The sequence below is a fragment of the Sycon ciliatum genome, chromosome 3 (assembly GCF_964019385.1).
Source record: "Sycon ciliatum chromosome 3, ocSycCili1.1, whole genome shotgun sequence".
NCBI classification, from domain to species: domain Eukaryota; kingdom Metazoa; phylum Porifera; class Calcarea; order Leucosolenida; family Sycettidae; genus Sycon; species Sycon ciliatum.
The window spans coordinates 13,352,463-13,380,049 of NC_088645.1; the positions used below are offsets into that span (position 1 = coordinate 13,352,463).

General features: G+C 45.5%; 2 long non-coding RNA genes across 2 annotated transcripts; one reads left to right on the forward strand and one right to left on the reverse strand.

Moving 5' to 3' along the window:
- Positions 1 to 12,807: 12,807 nt before the first annotated feature.
- LOC135812483 (uncharacterized) lies at positions 12,808 to 13,387 on the reverse strand. The gene is made up of 3 exons (XR_010552815.1): positions 13,260 to 13,387; positions 13,034 to 13,174; positions 12,808 to 12,890 (listed from the first exon to the last, which is right to left on the reverse strand). It is a non-coding gene; the product is annotated as an uncharacterized LOC135812483 (long non-coding RNA).
- An 11,332-nt stretch (positions 13,388 to 24,719) lies between these two features.
- Positions 24,720 to 25,299, forward strand: LOC135812484 (uncharacterized). The gene is made up of 3 exons (XR_010552816.1): positions 24,720 to 24,847; positions 24,933 to 25,073; positions 25,217 to 25,299. It is a non-coding gene; the product is annotated as an uncharacterized LOC135812484 (long non-coding RNA).
- Positions 25,300 to 27,587: the final 2,288 nt, after the last annotated feature.

Genomic DNA, 27,587 nt, shown 5'->3' on the forward strand with positions numbered 1-27,587 from the left:
ACATTGACCAGAACATTTGGTGCATACAATTTAATTCCCCCTGCCACGTCGGTATAACTAGTGGTGGGTGCTTTGCCATTTGGTGTAAAATGTGTAAAATAAGCCACTGAATGGACGAGGAGGGCAGTGAATTGCTTCCGCAGGGCCTTTGGACGACGTCAGGCCGTCTTGCCATCACTAAAGACAATAATGAAGAACAGTAGGTAAAGGAATATACTCTGAGAGAACAAAAACCTGCCTGCAATGCGATGCTAACTATCCAATTCTACCGTATGACACAGCCACTAATTACAAATACAAAAACACGGCTTTCGCCGCATACAATGCAGTTGACAGATTAATTTTTCATCCACTAGCAATCCTTGAAGTGATATCTATAAACTTCAGAACATTGATGACCGAATATCCTAGTTTGTGATGCCATTTTACAAATTTGTTAAAAAATGACATACCAATTATTTGAATCTTGAGAATACTATGAAAGTAGGACATGATTCAAGATACTTTCCAAAGTGGGATCATTCCCATTTTTTGAGACAATGGGCATGAAGGATAGCACTTCCACTTGCAACAGTTCATTTGGTCGTAGCTTGCCTAGAAGTGGCTGAAAAACGTCATTTTACAACCATGTTAAAAAAAGCCAAATCACCTCGTATTGCAAACAATTGTACAAAAAGATTAGCAATCCTAGATCCTGGCGATCGCCCGGGGAGTTTGCCGTCTTACCGTATGAGCACTCGAGCGCTGCCTGGAAAAACTCACTGTGAACTCGAAGAAATATTCCGCGCGAAAGCATGAAAAAATTGACAACTCACTGACGTCGGTACTCGTACAGGACTTTGTCTTCGTCTGGTTTACAACAAACGAGTTCTTCCTCGTATCGATATGGAGTCAGAGAGGACATGTCGAAAGTCTGGTAAATTTTGACGAGCGGGATGCGTCCCAATTCGTTTTGTGACCAAATAGATTCATTCTTTGAGCTGCCGCGGATGCAATTTACTCTCACGATGTGACGAAAACGGCATCGACACAGACTCATTCCCAAGGCCTTGATGTGGCAAAGCTGTCCGTGTGACTTCGACGACATTTTGAGAAAAGCAGACGCCTGTGAAAGCTGATAGAAGACGGCGTTGACTCCTAAATTCAAATAAATTGGCGATCTTGAAATACGAAAATAATTCTCAAACAGAAATCGATCGATCGATGTGCCAGTGTATTCAACAACACGTAGCTACAGCGCAATGACTTCCGTGTTCACTCACACGGTTTCAGTGTTGTGTGTGTTCACAACTTCACATGGCATGAGCCAGTCAATTGTCAGTCAGTTCGGCAGGAAACGCGAGCTCCCACAACAAGTCGTTTGGCGCAGACACCTTCTTTTTCGTCTTGTAATTGTACCAGCGTGATCACCAAAACAATGAAAAAATGAAGAACAAAATGTTTGACTTGAAGATTTGTTGGGATTTGAACTAACAACTACTTCATGGTCAGCAGACAGCATTCGTAACCACAAAGCCAAAAAGGAAGGGATAAATCCTGGGTTTTGATAACAAATCGATACTGGCTTCCAGGGTAAATTATAAACCATGGGAAAAGGCAAGAAACCTGGCCGAAATTCTAACTCCTTAACGGTTGATCCAATTGTTCTGAAACCTTCACAGAACAATTTGCCGTGCCCTAACAAGCCATTTTATGTACTTTGTTGTCCAAATTTCCCTTATCTTCATACTTATTAAGACCCAAACTTGATTGCTAATCTTTTTGAAATAGACTGTAGTTGGTCTACTCTGTCAACTATCACCAGTAGCCAGAGTTCATAAGCCGAAACATACATTATACCAAGAGTCCATAAGCCCGTAGTTATGAACTCTTGGTATTTTTTATATATACCAAGAGTGCATAAACCGGTTTATGTACTCTTGATTTACCGATAGTACTCTTGATTATCCATATATGGGGCCCTTGACAATACAATGATTCTCCTACTCTTGTTGAATGCATGCGTCAGTGCATTCGGATCTGTACTCTGAGGCCACTTCATCGAAACAGCGGAGGGTGGTGTTTTGGGTGGGAAGGGAGGGGGGGGGGATAAGGAGAGGCCCCAGTTATCAATTGTATTCTATGCACCAAGCACTGCTGAACCTTACACTATGCGTACAGTATACAGCGGTACTCGTTTGCGCACCAATCTGAGCTGAACTCGACCCGGGTTGAAATTTCTCATGTAAACACAGCCTATCTGGCCAGCTGGGCTAGATACAATCAGGGAGTAGTACAATACAGTATTGTCAAGAGTACATAAGGCCGTCATCACACCACGTTCTCCGACTCCCGTTTACGTCTACGTCTATGGTGAAAAAACCAAAACGGGTGGTCGTGTCATCAGACAGGCACAGTTCTTGACGCGTACACGCAGTCAGGTTTTTGGAGAAATTTGAACCCACGTACATCGAAGTACAGGGTCGCTCGGAAAAAGGCTGGGGGAGATACGCACGTTCATACAAAAAGTCGTATACCCCCCTCTCCATACCACGTCCACGTCTCCCGTTTCCTCTGCTCCCGTTTTCACCCCATATACGGATCATCATGACAACCGACCAAAAACTCCTTACGTGGACGTAGACGCAGCGCTTTGTACCATGGTGTGATGACAGCCTAGGCTGTCATCACACCACGTTCTCCGACCCCCGTTTACGTCTACGTCTATGGTGAAAAAAACCAAAACGGGTGGTCGTGTCATCAGACAGGCACAGATCTTGACGCGTACACGCAGTCAGGTTATTGGAGAAATTTGAACCCACGTACTAGTACATCGAAGTACAGGGTCGCTCGGAAAAAGGCTGGGGGAGATACGCACGTTCATACAAAAAGTCGTATACCCCCCCCCCCTCTCCATACCACGTCTCCCGTTTCCTCTGCTCCCGTTTTCACCCCGTATACGGATCATCATGACAACCGACCAAAAACTCCTAACGTGGACGTAGACGCAGCGCTTTGTACCAGGGAGTAGTACAATACCGGTATTGTACTACTCCCTGCTTTGTACCATGGTGTGATGACAGCCTAGCAGGGCGCGCTCACACTGCTGTACTGCGACCATGAGCACGCGTCCATGCGTCAGCAAAACGCAGAAACGTGGCAGTCGTGCTCACACTAGGCCTCGTACACGCGTAGACGTGAAGTTGTCACACAAACTTTACGAATAGCAGTTCGTATCCAAAAGAGTTCGTGCGTTTCCTAATAAAGTTGTGGCCCGTTTAGGATGTAATTTTTCGCATGTTGCATGTTGGAGGAAGTGCCTCGTGGCTCGTATTCTTGAAGTCGACGAAAATAAATCATACAATCAGGAAGGTTTGGACTCTTGAGGGACTGCCGCTGACAGCCAAGCGCTTTCACTTTCCTGACCTCGTGGTCAGAGCAAGTGCCAGTGCAGTGGAAATTCCGGTAGTGGTTTCTTTCGTCTTTTGCCGAGATGAGAACTGTATTTTCCGATGATATGTAACTGAAATGTCTTGAGGTATGGCATTCCATCATCGCAGAAAAGTAGAGAAAGATGATTTCCCAACCCGAAAAGCCAGACCAAGCTGCCATCGTATTGAACGAGTACACTGTAGAAATTGGTCACCAGTACTGGTCACTGACCTGATCACAAGGAAGCAACTACAAAAACAAAAACAAAATGACATCGTCCAAAAAGGGCAAAGAATGCATATAATGGCGGTGCGTGCGTGCAGGACCATAACTACAAAATTTTAAAAATGTACAAATGTCGAGGATGACATCGACAACCGCCGAGTTTCATGAATCAACACACCGGAATTTGAGAAATTGAGCATACTTCGAAGTACTTCAGGCCAGGTTGTACACAAATACGCTTCACGTCTACGATCATGTTGCCGCCAAGTCGTGGCACCCCCCCTCCGAAGCCCGCGAAGGTCGCGGTCACGATTTGAAACGTGGCCGCGACGTTTTGGTCAAGTTCATGCCGTTGCCATGCAACTTGGCCGCATGGCCGCATGGACGCTGGTTTTGGTCGCAGTGTGAGCCAGGGAGTCGTCAAGCCAGTGTGAGCCAGGGAGTCGTATTTGACGACTCCCTGGTGTGAGCGCGCCCTTAGGCTGTCATCACACCATGGTACAAAGCGCTGCGTCTACGTCCACGTAAGGAGTTTTTGGTCGGTTGTCATGATGATCCGTATACGGGGTGAAAACGGGAGCAGAGGAAACGGGAGACGTAGACGTGGTATGGAGAGGGGGGGTATACGACTTTTTGTATGAACGTGCGTATCTCCCCCAGCCTTTTTCCGAGCGACCCTGTACTTCCATGTACGCGGGCTCAAATTTCTCCAAAAACCTGACTGCGTGTACGCGTCAAGAACTGTGCTTGTCTGATGACACGACCATCCGTTTTGGTTTTTTCACCATAGACGTAGACGTAAACGGGAGTCGGAGAACGTGGTGTGATGACAGCCTAACCGGGGGTTATGTACTCTTGGTATTGTACTACATGTACTCCCTGGATACAATCTACTATTGTAGGCTGTGTTTACATGAGGCGTTTCATCCCGGGTTGAGTTCGATCCGGGTCAGATTTCAACCCGCCATGTACACGAAATGCAGAATGGCGCGTTTACATGACGCATTGCGCTTGACCAGGGTTGAAATTTTGCCCCGGGTTGATTACAACCCTCCCCTTGTAGGTAGCCCTTTCCCAAAGGTGCTCTTTTAATTCGAAACAAATGCGTGTCTGGCGCCAGGTTTCAATAGCAGCGCACACGCAATTTTCGCGCGAAATGATTCACGTGATCATACAGGACTCTACTATAGAAGTGGGCTTTTGGCGGCAGATCAGTATTTGACCCGGGTCAACTGCCTTCATGTAAACGCTTACCTATTTTGTCTATCGTACACACTTTCAACCCGGGCTGAACTCGACCCGGGTTGAAATTTCGCCCCAGGTTGATTTCAACCCTCCCCTTTGGGGGGGGGGGCACAGAACCGGTTCGCACTGTTCTTTGAGACTGTGCATGATTGTGCAGTTTGTCTGCAGGGCAGTGTACGCATACCCCTGCGCTGCAATCATTTAGAAAAGCGATCCTGTCAGCTTTTCTATTATTGTGTTCACATGGCAGAAAAAACGACATCGCTATGCTACGTAAGTTTCTACGTAAGGTGCTCGGTATTTCACTTAGGCTACGTAAGTCTCTACGTAACGTGCTCGGTATTAGATCTACCAACGCGTAGGCATACATTGTGTTCAGTGCACATGCATGCAGTCCGCGGATCCATGTTGGGATGTGCATGCGCGAGGAACTTCCTTCTTTGGAACTGCTTCTTGCATGAGCTGTTTCGGATATTTCGTCTCATGGCCTGGCTTATTTCGTTTCGGCGCTGCTGAGACCTCCTTTCGCGGAATATTACTCAATGACAGGTGAGTTGACCAGTTGCCTTTGATTCATTTGCTTGTGTTGACTCTTTCATTCAGGAAAAGTGTGCTGATTTTGGGGCGGAATGCAAAAAATAATGGAAAAGTTGACAGGATCTCTTTTCTAAATTTTGCTTTTCTGCTGCCGAGCTGCGAGGCCTCCTTTTACGGAATACTCAATGACAGGTGATCTCTAAGTTTACCGGTTTCCTTCGATTCATTTGCTTATGTTCACCTTTCATTTACGGAAACGTGTGCTGATTTTATTCGGATTTAGATCCATTTTTATCTCTTTGGGAGTCTTTGCCCTTGTCTACAGTGTGCGAAGAACGCGAGTTCAACTTCTTGACGGTAAGGCTTATGTTAGATGTGTTGTCGAAATACTCATATTCATTGTACATTGGTACGTTACAAGTAAGGCACTGGTCAGTGGCATACTATCGTTGGCAGTTCCCAATCTGGAGGGAAAGGTTCAAGTACCAATTGACCGAGTTTGAAAAATAAATTCGCATATCAGGGGAAATCTCTATTGTGGAGAGGTTCAGTAACTTGTTTGTTTCATACGAAACAAGCCAATGGGTGGAGTCCCGTCTCGTTAAAATCTCGTTTGCGCGGGCGAAGTGCACGTACGCCATGACCCGATCTCACGAAATTTCCTACGACAGTTCATTTCGCGTTCCCTGCAAGTTTCGCGTCCAAAGGTGCGAAGTTTCGCACTTCATGATGTAGAGCGAAAGTTTGTACGCATTTTCGTTTTGCAGAATCTCTCTAGTGACTCAATTGTTTCATACGAGACGAGTCAATGAGTCGGTGTGGCTTAGAATCTTTCGCTGTAGAAGAAATCTATTCGTATGTCTATTGGAGAAATAATTGTATTCACTGGTTATAAAATAGGTTAAGACAAACTCACAGAATAAATACCATCGGTCCCTTGGTGTTCGTCCTAAAGAAGTTCGACTGGATATCATTCATACTCACCAAAAGATATGTAAGATTTTATCATTGTGGAGTGCCTTGTTTATCTCTCAGTACCTCCAACCATAGCCTTGCCCCTTTTCTCCTCAGGATCAGTGTAGTTGTTGGAACGAGGTTTTGGACTCAGCAATGTATTCGTTTACATTTTAATACATGTTTATTGTTCCTCCTTTGCTGTGTTGTTTTAGACAATCGTGGACTAACAGTTTGAAGTCATTGAACTACTTCCAAAAGTTGTATCGACATCAACAGGATTACGATTTCAGTGTCAATATGATGCTGGATGACCTTATCACGATAACCCATGACTATAAACCATTATAAACACAGAATCAACAAAAACATCTGCGACACGCACCTGGCGCATGGCTACATTTCTCAAATAAATCTGATTGAGGGTGGAGAAATCTGAAATATCTGAAAGGCAAGACAATTTTATGACAAGTCATGAAATTCTGCAACAGCAACATGCACAGAATGACCTCCGTATAAAAAAAGTATCACCACCACTGCTCACATGTTTCCCCGCAGAAGAACATTTAGAAAAGCGATCCTGTCAGCTTTTCTATTATTGTGTTCACATGGCAGAAAAAACGACATCGCTATGCTACGTAAGTTTCTACGTAAGGTGCTCGGTATTTCACTTAGGCTACGTAAGTCTCTACGTAAGGTGCTCGGTATTAGATCTACCAACGCGTGGTAGCCGTGTGCTGTGCACGTGCACGGCAGACATTGTGTTCAGTGCATGCAGTCCGCGGATCCGTGTTCGGATGTGCATGCGCGAGGAACTTCCTTCTTTGGAACTGCTTCTTGCATGAGCTGTTTCGGATATTTCGTCTCATGGCCTGGCTTATTTCGTTTCGGCGCTGCTGAGACCTCCTTTCGCGGAATATTACTCAATGACAGGTGAGTTGACCAGTTGCCTTTGATTCATTTGCTTGTGTTGACTCTTTCATTCAGGAAAAGTGTGCTGATTTTGGGGCGGAATGCAATAAATAATGGAAAAGTTGACACGATCTCTTTTCTAAATTTTGCTTTTCTGCTGCCGAGCTGCGAGGCCTCCTTTTACGGAATACTCGATGACAGGTGATCTCTAAGTTGACCGGTTTCCTTTGATTCATTTGCTTATGTTCACCTTTCATTTACGGAAACGTGTGCTGATTTTATTCGGATTTAGATCCATTTTTATCTCTTTGCCCTTGTCAACAGTGTGCGAAGAACGCGAGTTCAACTTCTTGACGGTAAGGCTTATGTTAGATGTGTTGTCGAAATACTCATTATTCATTGTACATTGGTACGTTACAAGTAAGGCACTGGTCAGTGGCATACTATCGTTGGCAGTTCCCAATCTGGAGGGAAAGGTTCAAGTACCAATTGACCGAGTTTGCAAAATAAATTCGCATATCAGGGGAAATCTCTATTGTGGAGAGGTTCAGTAACTTGTTTGTTTCATACGAAACAAGCCAATGGGTGCAGTCTCGTCTCGTGAAAATCTCGTACTTGTATGATTGGATTTGTTTACTCAAGTCTGGGCTGTTTGATTTGTGAGTACCGCCGAGATTGCACTTCCCCAAATAAAGTATCGTGCCGCCAAAGCAAGAATTACGATCTGCAATCTGTTTGTAGTACCTGTAAGAATGTGGAGTACATGTATCGTGCTTTCTCTGTTGCTGTTTCAGTTGCCGTCATGTTGCTAAAGAAACGTTCAGTAGAGAGGTTCTGCAAAACGAAAATTCGAACGAAGTTTCGCGACAGTCCTTGCGAAAGTGTGTGCGAATTTTTGCACGAACTTTGCGTTCTGCACATTTTCGTAGTTTGCGCGGGCCAAGTGCACGTACGCCATGACCCGATCTCACGAAATTTCCTACGACAGTTCATTTCGCGTCCAAAGGTGCGAAGTTTCGCACTTCATGATGTAGAGCGAAAGTTTGTACGCATTTTCGTTTTGCAGAATCTCTCTAGTGACTCAATTGTTTCATACGAGACGAGTCAATGAGTCGGTGTGGCTTAGAATCTTTCGCTGTGGAAGAAATCTATTCGTATGTCTATTGGAGATATAATTGTATTCTCTGGTTATAAAATAGGTTAAGCTCACAGAATAAATACCATCGGTCCCTTGGTGTTCGTCCTAAAGCGGTTCGACTGGATATCATTCATACTCATCAAAAGATGTGTAAGATTTTATTATTGTGGAGTGCCTTGTTTATCTCTCAGTACCTCCAACCATAGCCTTGCCCCTTTTCTCCTCAGGATCAGTGTAGTTGTTGGAACGAGGTTTTGGACTCAGCAATGTATTCGTTTACATTTTAATACATGTTTATTGTTCCTCCTTTGCTGTGTTGTTTTAGACAATCGTGGACTAATAGTTTGCAGTCATTGAACTACTTCCAAAAGTTGTATCGATATCAACAGGATTACGATTTCAGTTTCAATATGATGCTGGATGACCTTATCACGATAACCCATGACTATAAACACAGAATCAACAAAAACATCTGCGACACGCACCTGGCGCATGGCTACATTTCTCAAATAAATCTGATTGAGGGTGGAGAAATCTGAAATATCTGAAAGGCGAGACAATTTTATGACAAGTCATGAAATTCTGCAACAGCAACATGCACAGAATGACCTCCGTATAAAAAAGAATCACCACCACTGCTCACATGTTTCCCCGCACAAGAACATTATTATTATTATTATTAACTTTTATTTTACTAGGGTGTTTCCCACAGACCTATGGTCTTCTTACGGGAGCCCCTAGGAAGGTTATGCATGCATTATGCTAGTGCCATTTTCGGCAAGAAAAGGCTTGCACATCAATGCGTATAATATGGTATTGATATGATGTGAAGGCCATCATTTACATATTGATATAGGGTATTCCATTGGTTGGTGACAGAAAAAACAAAAGAAATTATAGCAATAAAAACTGCTTTATGGCAGTTTTCTAAAAAAAGTTATTGTGTTCTAGTCCATGGACCCCGTCTAAAAAGTAAGAAATTAACGAAATGTGATATGATGTGAAGGCCATCATTTACATATTGATATAGGGCATTCCATTGGTTGGTGACAGAAAAAACAAAAGAAATTATAGCAATAAAAACTGCTTTATGGCAGTTTTCTAAAAAAAGTTATTGTGTTCTAGTCCATGGACCCCGTCTAAAAAGTAAGAAATTAACGAAATGTGATAGCTGAAAATTAAAATTTCACACAAAACCTCACAATAATCACACACAGAATGAAAAGCTACATGCAGAAGACCTTTTCCCCTCGTGATCCTCTTTCCTATGCATGCATGTTGCCAATTGTTGGTGCAGTACAAGTTTAGTGTTGAAAGCAGCATTTCAAGTGTTGTGATTATTGTGAGGTTTTGTGTGAAATTTTAATTTTCAGCTATCACATTTCGTTAATTTCTTACTTTTTAGACGGGGTCCATGGACTAGAACACAATAACTTTTTTTAGAAAACTGCCATAAAGCAGTTTTTATTGCTATAATGCATTATGCTAGTGCCATTTTCTGCAAGAAAAGGCTTGCACATCAATGCGTATAATATGGTATTGATATGATGTGAAGGCCATCATTTACATATTGATATAGGGAATTCCATTGATTGGTGACAGAAAAAACAAAAGAAATTATAGCAATAAAAACTGCTTTATGGCAGTTTTCTAAAAAAGGTTATTGTGTTCTAGTCCATGGACCCCGTCTAAAAAGTAAGAAATTAACGAAATGTGATAGCTGAAAATTAAAATTTCACACAAAACCTCACAAAAATCACAACACTTGAAATGCTGCTTTCAACACTAAACTTGTACTGCACCAACAATTGGCAACATGCATGCATAGGAAAGAGGATCACGAGGGGAAAAGGTCTTCTGCATGTAGCTTTTCATTCTGTGAAAAGCTACATTCAAAAATTGACTTGGGTCTGTGGGAGTGTGTGAGAGAACGCCCGCTCGTTCCGTTGTGACAGATTCCAGGGCCTCGTTGAGGGGCCCTACCCCATCACCCATGGCTGCTTCTGGACTTGTTCTAGGTTTGAGTCCCGCGCACGAACAGAATGAGCACGAAAATGTGAAAAAATTGTAAATGCATTTGTTTGGCTCCTGGGTGGCTCGCACACCGTGGCACTATGCCGGAAATTTGAGTTTTTCCGGTCTGGAAAGCCTGTCAGTGAGGCGCGAGAACTTGTAAATCATGTCCTGAGGGCCAGCATAGTGGCAGGAGTGTGTGGTCAAAATTTCACTCAAATCCATTGAGAAACACCAAAGTTACGGTCAATTGAATGCCATATGAAATTTATGGGTAGGCTGCCCCCCTAAGGAGGCACATCACCCAAAAATTCGCTGAAAAATCGAATTTGTAAATTCATATTGAGTGCTACGTCAGTTCAAAGAGCATGAATAGCTGCAAATTCTCTGAAAACTGTGTCCCTATCTGACCAGCCGTTCAAGAGTTATGGCCGAAAATGTGCCCTTGCAAGGAAAGATTTTTTTGTTGCATGCTGTCATTTGTTGGCAGCACTAGCACTGTATTTGAATGTGAGCAGACCGTGCGCAACTTGTCGTATTATGGAAACACGCGAAAGTGTGCAGAATTTTGCCCCAAGTCCAAAAAAGTCCAAAAAATCACGTTAAAAACCACGTATTGGGCTGCACGGCGGCGGGCGAAGCCCGCCGCCGTGCAGCAGGACTTTTGCCAGCACCCTCGGGACGTTGCAGATATGTGGCTTGATTATTGTAGTTGACGTTGATTTAGCGACTTTGGCAAGTTTGAGTCGTGTCAAGAAGTCAGGTAGGATTCAGTACTAGGCAGTAGTGAAACGTGAGTGGCAGTCTTTGCCGGTTTCTGAGGGCATCCTGGATTTGGTGTGCAGCGCTGTGGAAATGGCTTGCTGTGGAGGTCCCAGCACTGGATGTTGTATCAAAGGTACGACCTCGTAGCACGTGAGTAGTTAGTGCGGGGCAGGTTCTGGCCCACTTTTTGACCTTTGACCTTTGGGCCAAATAAGGCACACTGTGTTGGTCGTGCTGGGTCTGGCCCCGGGACTTCCCCCAGGGTTTGACCTTTGACCTTTGGGTTAAATAAGGCACACTGTGTCGGGCGCGCTTGGTCTGGCCCCGGGACTCCCCCAGGGTTCGACCTTTGGCCCTGCCATGTCATAAATGTGCCATAAAGGTTCTTTTCGCCATTGATGGCGAACGTGCACTTGTGCACGTTCGGTGCATTCGCACCAGGGAGTAGTAAAATACGTACTATTCCCTGATTCGCACATCATAGATGTGCATTGCATGCAGCGAATGACATATTGCGCATGCGCGCATACGCACGCGGAGCATGTGACCTTCAGTGGTCCTATGCGTGTGGAAAAGATGCAGTGCAACACAAGGTGTACTAGTACACGTGTCATTATACTACTCCCTGATTCGCACTTCGTAGATGTGCAGCAAACAAGTTCACGTTCCGTGCATTCGTTTTATTCGCACATCGTAGATGTGCACTGATTGACAAGTTGCCCATACAGAGCATGCCTAATCGGTTTTTCGATCGGTTAAGAGAATGTTCAAAATCGGCCATATTATGAGCCCCAAGATCAGAATTCGGCTCAACGTAGTACTTGAAGTCCCATTACGTCATGTACATTTACACACAAGCACACTCTGTTGAAGCACTGAAACATCGATTTTCGGCGAATTCAACATGCGAAATTTGAAAATTCGGCGAAAAGATGGGTGATTTCTTCAAAACCACTTTTTTCGGCGAATTTGTCGGCCAGCCGATTTGGGAAATGCCTACTGTCCATGCAGGTGCATTAGATGCATATTTCTATTTTGATCGGGATACAGTTAGAATCAACCGGCTACGCCCGGAGTATCATGCATCAAAACAATTATTGAAGGGGTGTCACAGTGAAGCAGTGTTGCTACGCACCACAAATCCCCTCTGCACTGCATCGAATCTATACTGGAGAATTCAGAGTGACCAGCAAAGAGTCACAACCCGCGGGTATCCAGTCACACTAAGGCATATCCACCATTCCCCACATATTCACTGTAACAAAACACAATACTGTTCACTATAATACACTTTTATTTAAATGGACTTGGATGAGTCTGTAGAAGAGAACACAATGCACGCACACGCACGCATGCGCGGACACACACACACGCACACACGCACACACACACATCTAGGTTATAGTGCTATACACGTATCTAGGGTTTAGGAAGCACGAGAATATGTCGAAGCACCCACACATACCCCTTCATGCAGTGTACTTCAGTAGCCCAACACGTTACGACTGCTCAGGACCATCACAAAACACATTACGACCGCTCAGGACCATCACAAAACACCACACACTGTTACTACACTGCATACACAGTTACTACACTACGCCTGTTACAAGTACTTACAAATAATTTTGAAAACAAATGGCACATCCCGAAGACGGCAGCTAGCTCCAGACCTTCATACATACGTCATCTGTAAAACCAAGCATGAGCGCACACAAACACTATTAGTGTCACGAATACGGAAGCAGGGTAAGACAAGAGGATACGAAACAAGTAAGTATCGCTATAACGAGGGGGGTAAGTATACATGTAGACAGAGCAGTGCTTACTTACAGGGTCCGGATACGCTCCATGGCGTCCCGGTAGTCGGACTGCAACAGCAGCCCGACTTGCCGGCCCTCCCAGTAACGGGCCCGATGGGCCGCACCCGCCAGGTGTGCGGCCACGGCCTGGCCTCCCACCAGCCTTTCTCCACTGTAAAAACGAAAGAAACCGCAGAAAGCACAGTGTCATAGAGCTCTTTTGTTGGGGGAGAGAGCTAGGAGCACTGCACACTTACCATTTATCGCAATATATGATTAGAAAGAGGCGGCGCTTGACGCACCGCCTCAGGTGTTGAAACAGGGGTACTACCCCTGTAAGGCGAACGCCACAGTGACACGTGAACCTCATTTGGGCTGTTTTCAGGATAATGATACTGAAGTGAAGGTGTGAACCGCAAAGCAAGACCTTTACCTTCTTCCTGTCAAATTCGCTCCCCAGCTGCATACCGACATCATCCGCTAAAACCCAATCATACCAAGTAACGCAAAGGTCATCAGTTGACCTTTTGGACTTTTCAACTCTTATCCAAAACCACCAAGAGGAAAAAACCAGGATGAAGAAGACGTCAGTTGTAGAAGCGTTTGTGGAGGAGTTGTTACATTATTCTCAGTAAATAGATATGGCTGATACATTCGGTGTAGACTTGGACGACCGGTCGTGGTCTCTCACCACGGGTCCTTTACTAATAGAAAGGCGGACGCCAATAAGAACAGTTGTGGAGTTGGCAGATCAAAACGCGCAGCAAGAAATTTGGCACGTCGATGGTAGACTCCATCGGGAGGACGGACCAGCTCTTGTTGATAGTAGGGGAGTGTCCGCCTGGTGCTATGGAGGTCGCCTTCATCGCGTTAATGAACCGGCTTGGATAGGACGGGGTAGCATAGAGTACTACCTCAACGGCGCCCGTCATAGAGCCGGCGGTCCTGCAGTCAGTTATTATGACGCCACATGCGGTATTCTACGGTGGTATCACCACGGAAGACTCCACAGGTATGATGGCCCTGCAGTGGAAACATTTTCAGACCTTGGTGAAGACTCTGAGGGGTTCTACCGACACCGCGAAGAGTGGTATTGGAATGGCGTCAGACAAAGGATCGGCGACGGCCCTGCTCTGACGGAGAGATTTGATGGCGCCTATTTGCTGGAAGCCTGGTATGTCCAAGGGCGTCTACACAGAGTAGACGGACCAGCCAGGATCACTCGGAGTGATGATGGTATCACCATCCAGTGGTATTATCACGACCGGCTCCACAGGGAGAATGCGCCAGCCGTGATACGCAGGGAAGGTAACAACCGTGTACGGGAGTGGTACCGATACAACCTTCGGCATAGGGAAGATGGGCCTGCTTTCATCTCTCAGGAGGAGGGTATCTATCAGTGGTACCTCAACGGGGTGTATTACGGTGACCACCATCAAGACCAGGCAATACACCCCATGGAGCTGCAGTACATCAATGTAGTGCCTACTAAGGTAGACTCGTCAGCAATAAGTCATGAGCCCATTTGTGTGATTTGTCAGGATACCCTGAACCGTCCTCTATCCAAGTTGGAGTGTGGTCATGAATTTCACTTCCACTGTATCAAGGAGTGGATCAGTTCTGCCTCCAGCCCAACTTGCCCAACCTGCCGCTACTCCATGACTGCTGAGGACTTGGTTGAGTTCTTGTAGTAATACATGACACCGCTGCGTGTAGGCGACTACGAATGACCAGTCATGTGCTACAGATGGACACGGACACGCCACCCTAAGTAGCCATGAGCGGCTATTTGGACAAGGACAACAAAGCACCTCGTGGGTGGCCAAGGTTGACACTAGCCACAAGTCTGGTCGCTCAGTTGAATAAGCTGGGTGTGCCCATGAAGACCATGCAGAGGACAAGACAGACTGGAAGAAACTGTGCAGCTCGACACTCGAGGACAAATCAGTATCAGCAGCTACTACACCTTGCTGATGATGCTCACAAGACAGAAGTGGGGAAAAAAAACTGAATTTCTTTATTTAGTGCTCAACTACGCGAAATGTGTTATTATTATTATACATGTTCAACTGTAATCAGTCTGGCTGACTGCCATTCTCTACCACACATTACCGGACACTGTTGTGGTTGTCGTCGTTATCGTCGTCGTTGTTGATGTTGTAGTCGGTTGTTGTCGTCGTTATCGTCGTCGTTGTTGATGTTGTTATTGGTTGTTGTTGTCGGTTGTTGCCGGTTGTTGTCGTCGTTTGTTGTTGGTTGTTGTTGGTTGTTGTTGATGTTGTAGTCGGTTGTCGTCGTCGTTATCGTCGTCGTTGTTGATGTTGTTATTGGTTGTTGTTGGTTGTTGTTGTGTGTTGTTGTCGGTTGTTGTTGGCTGTTGGATGTTGTTGTCGGTTGTTGCTGGTTATTGTTGGTTGTTGTTGGTTGTTGTTGTTGTCGGTTGTTGTCGGTTGTTGGGTGTTGTTGTCGGCTGTTGGGTGTTCTTGTTGGTTGGTGTTGGTTGTTGTTGGTTGTTGTCGGTTGTTGTCCGTTGTTGTCGGCTGTTGCTAGTTGTTGCTGGTTGTTGTTGTTGGCTGTTGTTGGTTGTTGTTGGATGTTGTTGTCGGTTGTTGTCGATTGCTAGTTGTTGGTTGTAGTTGGTTGTTGTCGGTTGTTGTTGGTTGTTGTCGGTTGTTTTCGGCCGTTGTCGGTTGTTGTTGTTTATTGTTGGCTGTTGTTGGTTGTTGTTGGGTGTTGTTTGGTATTGTTGTCGGTTGTTGCCGGTTGTCGTTTGCTGTTGTTGGTTGTTGTTGCCGGTTGTTGTCGGTTGTTGGGTGTTGTTGTCGGTTGTTGGGTGTTGTTGTTGTCGGTTGTTGGGTGGTGTTGTTGGTTGTTGTTGGTTGTTGTTGGTTGTTGCCGGATGTTGTCGGTTGTTGTTGGTTGTTGTTGTCGGTTGTTGTCGGTTGTTGTCAGTTGTTATTGGTTGTTGTTGGTTGTTGTTGGTTGTTGTTGGTTGTTGTTGGCTGTTGTTGGCTGTTGTTGTCGGTTGTTGTTGGTTGTTGTTGGTAGTTGTTGTCGGTTGCTGTCGGTTGTTGTCGGTTGTTGTCGGTTGTTGTTGTTTGTTGTTGGTTGTTGTTGGTTGTTGTTGGTTGTTGTTGGTTGTTGTTGGCTGTTGTTGTTGTTTGTTGTTGGTTGTTGTTGTCGGTTGTTGTCGGTTGTTGGGTGTTGTTGTTGGTTATTGTCGGTTGTTGTCGGTTGTTGTCGGTTGTTGTGTTTTAACCCTTTGCGGTGCATCAGTCATTAACGACTGATATTGTGTACATACCGTAAAACTGTCGTAACTCCATCGATTTTAGTCCTGTTGCACATATCGAAATATGTAGATTAATCGTTATTTTGTTCATTATCCAGGAGGATGTTGCTATGATTCAGTACCATTTTTTCGCATAATGAGACGAGTTTGTGTAACGTTAGTGTGACGTGGGTATGCTGATTGGATGCGAGGTGGTGAGAGTATGCTGATTGGCCGATAACAATTAGTGGAAGGGATAAAGTAATGCGCTGCTTGTGCAGCGTAACCAAACACATGGTCTGTGGGAAACACCCTAGTAAAATAAATAAAATAATAATAACATGAATTGCCACCGGCACTTGAGAGACTCGAGCCCCACCACCTTGTTCAAATCGGACTTGGTAGCTTCGTATTGGAACTTAATCTTCTTCTTTTTGAGGTATGACCGTACAAAACGCGCTTGGAGTTTTCATTTATTTTATTTTTTCATTGCAACTTTTTTAGCAGATGTCCACTCGTGAAACAACGGTGAATCTGGAACGAATAAATGGTCCATGCCAAAGGCATGACGAGTCTCGAAGTCTTCACATTCATGATGGAACCTTGTCATGATTGACGCATTCCTTGATGGTGCGCACATGAAATCAACCTGGCTCATCTTTTCCAATTCCATTCTTTTCACATCCTGCAACCCATACCCTACTAGTATCAGTGGGGACGCTAGAATCAGAAGAGGCAAGGCAGCACTCTTCCGTGGATGTATTACTCGACACAACACCACCCATACTTGTTTTCTAGAAGTTTTGAATATAATGATATATTGCAGTAGGAAGTAGTATACAGTCAAATAGGATAGGATAAGAATGAATGATCAGCTGTCTGATAAAGAATGCAGTTCATTAAAGACTTATTGGAAGCTCTCTACCAGCTGATCGTCTTGTTGAACGACGACACTGCATAATGATATGAAGCTCTCAGTTAGCTGTTTCAGTTCCGTGGTAGAAAGTGTCATGTGCGCGTCCAGAGCACGATGAAAACATCTGGGCTCCACGTGGATGCAGACGATTGGAGCAACAGTAAGACGTACCTTCAACGCCTGCTCGTCAAGGTCGAAGGAGACTGCCCCGGGGTAGATGAAAACATCTTGTTCCACATCCAGTTCGAACGAGCTGGTCGGGACTAGCTTGCTTTCACCGTTGATGTATACCCGACATTGACCGTCGGACGAACGTGATGGGTAGAAGTTGGTCTTGATCTTCTCCACACGTCCTCTTCGGAGAGTGTCACGGAGCGATGGACAAGTCTTGATCAAGTTCGTAATGATGAACTCAGTGGACTCATTCAGGTCGATGTAAACCTGTCCTTGAGCATCTTTGCGAGCTGTTGCCGTACTACCACAGGCTGGTAGAGCTCCTGAAGGGAAGTACATCTTATAACCAGGCTTGTAGAAGGATCTACCTGATGACTTGTAGGACAGTTGCATGTCCTCCTGAAACCCATCCACCACAATCTCTTTGTGGAGCTTGGTAGGAGCAGGTGGCACATAGCGACGCTTAGCCGGTACTGCGTTCGAAGAGAGCACAACTTGAGGAGGGTCAGCAGGAAGAGCGGAATTCTTCCTCACCCGTCGCTCGTAAAGGGAATCCATCTTCCAGGAAGCGAAGGCAGAACAACTCATCAGCACTGTATTCGATGAACGAATGACTCAACTACAGGACAACCATCTGTATTTATACAAGTCAGAGACGGGGGCGGATTGAAATGTTAAAATATGTGTCAACTAGATCAACCAATCACCATCAAGCCCGACACAAACATTTGCCCAATCAGCATTGAGCCCGCCAAAAACATTTGACCAACCAGCATCAAACCCACCAAAAACATTTTGTCCAGTCAGCGGCATGCCCACCAAATAATTATCTCATCTTAAAGATTCCTTACATGATACAGCCACTTTAGTGAACTGATACAGTATGGAAATAAGATCAAAGTCAAACGTGTGCAAGTTCTGAATCACGTGATCAAGTGAATAGGCTTCCCAACAATAGGCATCAATCAATGATGTCATAAGAGATGTATCAGATGGAGATAAAATCAGCAAATTCGTACGCAACGTGGACAGTTGAGATGATGACACCATCCTGGTCGACTCCATGAGATGCAGTACATATAGGAGTGGAAAATGCTGAGGAAGAGGTTTCATGATTCGACTGAACCTCAACCACGATACACTGCTACGAGGTAAGTAGGAACGCAGTTTACGTAGTACATCCACATTCGTATCGTATACTATGCAGGATAATGCTATAGCATAGTTTAAACTCTTGTACAAACAGGATTTTTTCATCGCAAGTAACTGCTCCCGAAGAGGGTGTACGCAAAGCTGATCGGATAAGAGTTCAGTTTTCGAAAGAAAATGCAAAAGATGACGATCCACACCGCATAACCGCTCATGTACAGCGTAACGCTTCTTCATCAAACTACATCTCCTATGCACATCATCTTCAGGGAAGTAAATCACCGCCATGACAAGTCCACACGAAGAACACACGTATCTTCCTTCATGTAAAACATGATCAAGATGTTGACACTGTTTTTCCTCCCCGTATTGCTCTTTTTCTTCTTCTTTCTTCTTAAATTCAGAATCCATCTTCACTCCTCACCAACATCCTCATTATGACACTATATCCAGCATGATATCTACTTTATATAACCAATCCTATCCGGGGCAATTATCAGGTACAACCATGGGGGTAGATGACCTCATACCCTCGCCAACACGTCGGCGAGGGTATGAGGTCATCTACCCCCATGGTTGTACCTGATAATTGCCCCGGATAGGATTGGTTATATAAAGTAGATATCATGCTGGATATAGTGTCATAATGAGGATGTTGGTGAGGAGTGAAGATGGATTCTGAATTTAAGAAGAAAGAAGAAGAAAAAGAGCAATACGGGGAGGAAAAACAGTGTCAACATCTTGATCATGTTTTACATGAAGGAAGATACGTGTGTTCTTCGTGTGGACTTGTCATGGCGGTGATTTACTTCCCTGAAGATGATGTGCATAGGAGATGTAGTTTGATGAAGAAGCGTTACGCTGTACATGAGCGGTTATGCGGTGTGGATCGTCATCTTTTGCATTTTCTTTCGAAAACTGAACTCTTATCCGATCAGCTTTGCGTACACCCTCTTCGGGAGCAGTTACTTGCGATGAAAAAATCCTGTTTGTACAAGAGTTTAAACTATGCTATAGCATTATCCTGCATAGTATACGATACGAATGTGGATGTACTACGTAAACTGCGTTCCTACTTACCTCGTAGCAGTGTATCGTGGTTGAGGTTCAGTCGAATCATGAAACCTCTTCCTCAGCATTTTCCACTCCTATATGTACTGCATCTCATGGAGTCGACCAGGATGGTGTCATCATCTCAACTGTCCACGTTGCGTACGAATTTGCTGATTTTATCTCCATCTGATACATCTCTTATGACATCATTGATTGATGCCTATTGTTGGGAAGCCTATTCACTTGATCACGTGATTCAGAACTTGCACACGTTTGACTTTGATCTTATTTCCATACTGTATCAGTTCACTAAAGTGGCTGTATCATGTAAGGAATCTTTAAGATGAGATAATTATTTGGTGGGCATGCCGCTGACTGGACAAAATGTTTTTGGTGGGTTTGATGCTGGTTGGTCAAATGTTTTTGGCGGGCTCAATGCTGATTGGGCAAATGTTTGTGTCGGGCTTGATGGTGATTGGTTGATCTAGTTGACACATATTTTAACATTTCAATCCGCCCCCGTCTCTGACTTGTATAAATACAGATGGTTGTCCTGTAGTTGAGTCATTCGTTCATCGAATACAGTGCTGATGAGTTGTTCTGCCTTCGCTTCCTGGAAGATGGATTCCCTTTACGAGCGACGGGTGAGGAAGAATTCCGCTCTTCCTGCTGACCCTCCTCAAGTTGTGCTCTCTTCGAACGCAGTACCGGCTAAGCGTCGCTATGTGCCACCTGCTCCTACCAAGCTCCACAAAGAGATTGTGGTGGATGGGTTTCAGGAGGACATGCAACTGTCCTACAAGTCATCAGGTAGATCCTTCTACAAGCCTGGTTATAAGATGTACTTCCCTTCAGGAGCTCTACCAGCCTGTGGTAGTACGGCAACAGCTCGCAAAGATGCTCAAGGACAGGTTTACATCGACCTGAATGAGTCCACTGAGTTCATCATTACGAACTTGATCAAGACTTGTCCATCGCTCCGTGACACTCTCCGAAGAGGACGTGTGGAGAAGATCAAGACCAACTTCTACCCATCACGTTCGTCCGACGGTCAATGTCGGGTATACATCAACGGTGAAAGCAAGCTAGTCCCGACCAGCTCGTTCGAACTGGATGTGGAACAAGATGTTTTCATCTACCCCGGGGCAGTCTCCTTCGACCTTGACGAGCAGGCGTTGAAGGTACGTCTTACTGTTGCTCCAATCGTCTGCATCCACGTGGAGCCCAGATGTTTTCATCGTGCTCTGGACGCGCACATGACACTTTCTACCACGGAACTGAAACAGCTAACTGAGAGCTTCATATCATTATGCAGTGTCGTCGTTCAACAAGACGATCAGCTGGTAGAGAGCTTCCAATAAGTCTTTAATGAACTGCATTCTTTATCAGACAGCTGATCATTCATTCTTATCCTATCCTATTTGACTGTATACTACTTCCTACTGCAATATATCATTATATTCAAAACTTCTAGAAAACAAGTATGGGTGGTGTTGTGTCGAGTAATACATCCACGGAAGAGTGCTGCCTTGCCTCTTCTGATTCTAGCGTCCCCACTGATACTAGTAGGGTATGGGTTGCAGGATGTGAAAAGAATGGAATTGGAAAAGATGAGCCAGGTTGATTTCATGTGCGCACCATCAAGGAATGCGTCAATCATGACAAGGTTCCATCATGAATGTGAAGACTTCGAGACTCGTCATGCCTTTGGCATGGACCATTTATTCGTTCCAGATTCACCGTTGTTTCACGAGTGGACATCTGCTAAAAAAGTTGCAATGAAAAAATAAAATAAATGAAAACTCCAAGCGCGTTTTGTACGGTCATACCTCAAAAAGAAGAAGATTAAGTTCCAATACGAAGCTACCAAGTCCGATTTGAACAAGGTGGTGGGGCTCGAGTCTCTCAAGTGCCGGTGGCAATTCATGTTATTATTATTTTATTTATTTTACTAGGGTGTTTCCCACAGACCATGTGTTTGGTTACGCTGCACAAGCAGCGCATTACTTTATCCCTTCCACTAATTGTTATCGGCCAATCAGCATACTCTCACCACCTCGCATCCAATCAGCATACCCACGTCACACTAACGTTACACAAACTCGTCTCATTATGCGAAAAAATGGTACTGAATCATAGCAACATCCTCCTGGATAATGAACAAAATAACGATTAATCTACATATTTCGATATGTGCAACAGGACTAAAATCGATGGAGTTACGACAGTTTTACGGTATGTACACAATATCAGTCGTTAATGACTGATGCACCGCAAAGGGTTAAAACACAACAACCGACAACAACCGACAACAACCGACAATAACCAACAACAACACCCAACAACCGACAACAACCGACAACAACAACCAACAACAAACAACAACAACAGCCAACAACAACCAACAACAACCAACAACAACCAACAACAACCAACAACAAACAACAACAACCGACAACAACCGACAACAACCGACAGCAACCGACAACAACTACCAACAACAACCAACAACAACCGACAACAACAGCCAACAACAGCCAACAACAACCAACAACAACCAACAACAACCAACAACAACCAATAACAACTGACAACAACCGACAACAACCGACAACAACAACCAACAACAACCGACAACATCCGGCAACAACCAACAACAACCAACAACAACCAACAACACCACCCAACAACCGACAACAACAACACCCAACAACCGACAACAACACCCAACAACCGACAACAACCGGCAACAACAACCAACAACAGCAAACGACAACCGGCAACAACCGACAACAATACCAAACAACACCCAACAACAACCAACAACAGCCAACAATAAACAACAACAACCGACAACGGCCGAAAACAACCGACAACAACCAACAACAACCGACAACAACCAACTACAACCAACAACTAGCAATCGACAACAACCGACAACAACATCCAACAACAACCAACAACAGCCAACAACAACAACCAGCAACAACTAGCAACAGCCGACAACAACGGACAACAACCGACAACAACCAACAACAACCAACACCAACCAACAAGAACACCCAACAGCCGACAACAACACCCAACAACCGACAACAACCGACAACAACAACAACCAACAACAACCAACAATAACCAGCAACAACCGACAACAACATCCAACAGCCAACAACAACCGACAACAACACACAACAACAACCAACAACAACCAATAACAACATCAACAACGACGACGATAACGACGACGACAACCGACTACAACATCAACAACAACCAACAACAACCAACAACAAACGACGACAACAACCGGCAACAACCGACAACAACAACCAATAACAACATCAACAACGACGACGATAACGACGACAACAACCGACTACAACATCAACAACGACGACGATAACGACGACAACCACAACAGTGTCCGGTAATGTGTGGTAGAGAATGGCAGTCAGCCAGACTGATTACAGTTGAACATGTATAATAATAATAACACATTTCGCGTAGTTGAGCACTAAATAAAGAAATTCAGTTTTTTTTCCCCACTTCTGTCTTGTGAGCATCATCAGCAAGGTGTAGTAGCTGCTGATACTGATTTGTCCTCGAGTGTCGAGCTGCACAGTTTCTTCCAGTCTGTCTTGTCCTCTGCATGGTCTTCATGGGCACACCCAGCTTATTCAACTGAGCGACCAGACTTGTGGCTAGTGTCAACCTTGGCCACCCACGAGGTGCTTTGTTGTCCTTGTCCAAATAGCCGCTCATGGCTACTTAGGGTGGCGTGTCCGTGTCCATCTGTAGCACATGACTGGTCATTCGTAGTCGCCTACACGCAGCGGTGTCATGTATTACTACAAGAACTCAACCAAGTCCTCAGCAGTCATGGAGTAGCGGCAGGTTGGGCAAGTTGGGCTGGAGGCAGAACTGATCCACTCCTTGATACAGTGGAAGTGAAATTCATGACCACACTCCAACTTGGATAGAGGACGGTTCAGGGTATCCTGACAAATCACACAAATGGGCTCATGACTTATTGCTGACGAGTCTACCTTAGTAGGCACTACATTGATGTACTGCAGCTCCATGGGGTGTATTGCCTGGTCTTGATGGTGGTCACCGTAATACACCCCGTTGAGGTACCACTGATAGATACCCTCCTCCTGAGAGATGAAAGCAGGCCCATCTTCCCTATGCCGAAGGTTGTATCGGTACCACTCCCGTACACGGTTGTTACCTTCCCTGCGTATCACGGCTGGCGCATTCTCCCTGTGGAGCCGGTCGTGATAATACCACTGGATGGTGATACCATCATCACTCCGAGTGATCCTGGCTGGTCCGTCTACTCTGTGTAGACGCCCTTGGACATACCAGGCTTCCAGCAAATAGGCGCCATCAAATCTCTCCGTCAGAGCAGGGCCGTCGCCGATCCTTTGTCTGACGCCATTCCAATACCACTCTTCGCGGTGTCGGTAGAACCCCTCAGAGTCTTCACCAAGGTCTGAAAATGTTTCCACTGCAGGGCCATCATACCTGTGGAGTCTTCCGTGGTGATACCACCGTAGAATACCGCATGTGGCGTCATAATAACTGACTGCAGGACCGCCGGCTCTATGACGGGCGCCGTTGAGGTAGTACTCTATGCTACCCCGTCCTATCCAAGCCGGTTCATTAACGCGATGAAGGCGACCTCCATAGCACCAGGCGGACACTCCCCTACTATCAACAAGAGCTGGTCCGTCCTCCCGATGGAGTCTACCATCGACGTGCCAAATTTCTTGCTGCGCGTTTTGATCTGCCAACTCCACAACTGTTCTTATTGGCGTCCGCCTTTCTATTAGTAAAGGACCCGTGGTGAGAGACCACGACCGGTCGTCCAAGTCTACACCGAATGTATCAGCCATATCTATTTACTGAGAATAATGTAACAACTCCTCCACAAACGCTTCTACAACTGACGTCTTCTTCATCCTGGTTTTTTCCTCTTGGTGGTTTTGGATAAGAGTTGAAAAGTCCAAAAGGTCAACTGATGACCTTTGCGTTACTTGGTATGATTGGGTTTTAGCGGATGATGTCGGTATGCAGCTGGGGAGCGAATTTGACAGGAAGAAGGTAAAGGTCTTGCTTTGCGGTTCACACCTTCACTTCAGTATCATTATCCTGAAAACAGCCCAAATGAGGTTCACGTGTCACTGTGGCGTTCGCCTTACAGGGGTAGTACCCCTGTTTCAACACCTGAGGCGGTGCGTCAAGCGCCGCCTCTTTCTAATCATATATTGCGATAAATGGTAAGTGTGCAGTGCTCCTAGCTCTCTCCCCCAACAAAAGAGCTCTATGACACTGTGCTTTCTGCGGTTTCTTTCGTTTTTACAGTGGAGAAAGGCTGGTGGGAGGCCAGGCCGTGGCCGCACACCTGGCGGGTGCGGCCCATCGGGCCCGTTACTGGGAGGGCCGGCAAGTCGGGCTGCTGTTGCAGTCCGACTACCGGGACGCCATGGAGCGTATCCGGACCCTGTAAGTAAGCACTGCTCTGTCTACATGTATACTTACCCCCCTCGTTATAGCGATACTTACTTGTTTCGTATCCTCTTGTCTTACCCTGCTTCCGTATTCGTGACACTAATAGTGTTTGTGTGCGCTCATGCTTGGTTTTACAGATGACGTATGTATGAAGGTCTGGAGCTAGCTGCCGTCTTCGGGATGTGCCATTTGTTTTCAAAATTATTTGTAAGTACTTGTAACAGGCGTAGTGTAGTAACTGTGTATGCAGTGTAGTAACAGTGTGTGGTGTTTTGTGATGGTCCTGAGCGGTCGTAATGTGTTTTGTGATGGTCCTGAGCAGTCGTAACGTGTTGGGCTACTGAAGTACACTGCATGAAGGGGTATGTGTGGGTGCTTCGACATATTCTCGTGCTTCCTAAACCCTAGATACGTGTATAGCACTATAACCTAGATGTGTGTGTGTGCGTGTGTGCGTGTGTGTGTGTCCGCGCATGCGTGCGTGTGCGTGCATTGTGTTCTCTTCTACAGACTCATCCAAGTCCATTTAAATAAAAGTGTATTATAGTGAACAGTATTGTGTTTTGTTACAGTGAATATGTGGGGAATGGTGGATATGCCTTAGTGTGACTGGATACCCGCGGGTTGTGACTCTTTGCTGGTCACTCTGAATTCTCCAGTATAGATTCGATGCAGTGCAGAGGGGATTTGTGGTGCGTAGCAACACTGCTTCACTGTGACACCCCTTCAATAATTGTTTTGATGCATGATACTCCGGGCGTAGCCGGTTGATTCTAACTGTATCCCGATCAAAATAGAAATATGCATCTAATGCACCTGCATGGACAGTAGGCATTTCCCAAATCGGCTGGCCGACAAATTCGCCGAAAAAAGTGGTTTTGAAGAAATCACCCATCTTTTCGCCGAATTTTCAAATTTCGCATGTTGAATTCGCCGAAAATCGATGTTTCAGTGCTTCAACAGAGTGTGCTTGTGTGTAAATGTACATGACGTAATGGGACTTCAAGTACTACGTTGAGCCGAATTCTGATCTTGGGGCTCATAATATGGCCGATTTTGAACATTCTCTTAACCGATCGAAAAACCGATTAGGCATGCTCTGTATGGGCAACTTGTCAATCAGTGCACATCTACGATGTGCGAATAAAACGAATGCACGGAACGTGAACTTGTTTGCTGGACATCTACGAAGTGCGAATCAGGGAGTAGTATAATGACACGTGTACTAGTACACCTTGTGTTGCACTGCATCTTTTCCACACGCATAGGACCACTGAAGGTCACATGCTCCGCGTGCGTATGCGCGCATGCGCAATATGTCATTCGCTGCATGCAATGCACATCTATGATGTGCGAATCAGGGAATAGTACGTATTTTACTACTCCCTGGTGCGAATGCACCGAACGTGCACAAGTGCACGTTCGCCATCAATGGCGAAAAGAACCTTTATGGCACATTTATGACATGGCAGGGCCAAAGGTCGAACCCTGGGGGAGTCCCGGGGCCAGACCAAGCGCGCCCGACACAGTGTGCCTTATTTAACCCAAAGGTCAAAGGTCAAACCCTGGGGGAAGTCCCGGGGCCAGACCCAGCACGACCAACACAGTGTGCCTTATTTGGCCCAAAGGTCAAAGGTCAAAAAGTGGGCCAGAACCTGCCCCGCACTAACTACTCACGTGATAAACCTAAAAAAATTCAAAAATTGACTTGGGTCTGTGGGAGTCCGTGAAAGAACGCCCACTCGTTCCGTTGTGACAGATTCCAGGGCCACGTTGAGGGGCCCTACCCCACCACCAATGGCTGCTTCTGGACTTGTTTTAGGTTTGGGTCCCGCGCACGGACAGAATGGGCACGAAAATGTCAAAAAAATGTAAATGCATTTGTTTGGCTCCTGGGTGGCTCGCACACCGTAGCACTATGCCGGAAATTTGAGTTTTTCCGGCCTGGAAAGCCTGTCAGTGAGGCGCAAGAACTTGTAAATCATGTCCTGAGGGCCAGCATAGTGGCAGGAGTGTGTGGTCAAAATTTCACTCAAATCCACTGAGAAACACCAAAGTTACGGTCAATTGAATGCCATATGAAATTTTTGGGTGATGTGCCCCCTTAATAAAGGGGGCAGCCTACCCATAAATTTCATATGGCATTCAATTGACCGTAACTTTGGTGTTTCTCAATGGATTTGAGTGAAATTTTGACCACACACTCCTGCCACTATGCTGGCCCTCAGGACATGATTTACAAGTTCTTGCGCCTCACTGACAGGCTTTCCAGGCCGGAAAAACTCAAATTTCCGGCATAGTGCCACGGTGTGCGAGCCACCCAGGAGCCAAACAAATGCATTTACAATTTTTCACATTTTCGTGCTCATTCTGTTCGTGCGCGGGACTCAAACCTAGAACAAGTCCAGAAGCAGCCATGGGCGATGGGGTAGGGCCCCTCAACGAGGCCCTGGAATCTGTAACAAAAGGAAAGAGTGGGCGTTCTCCCACACACTCCCACAGACCCAA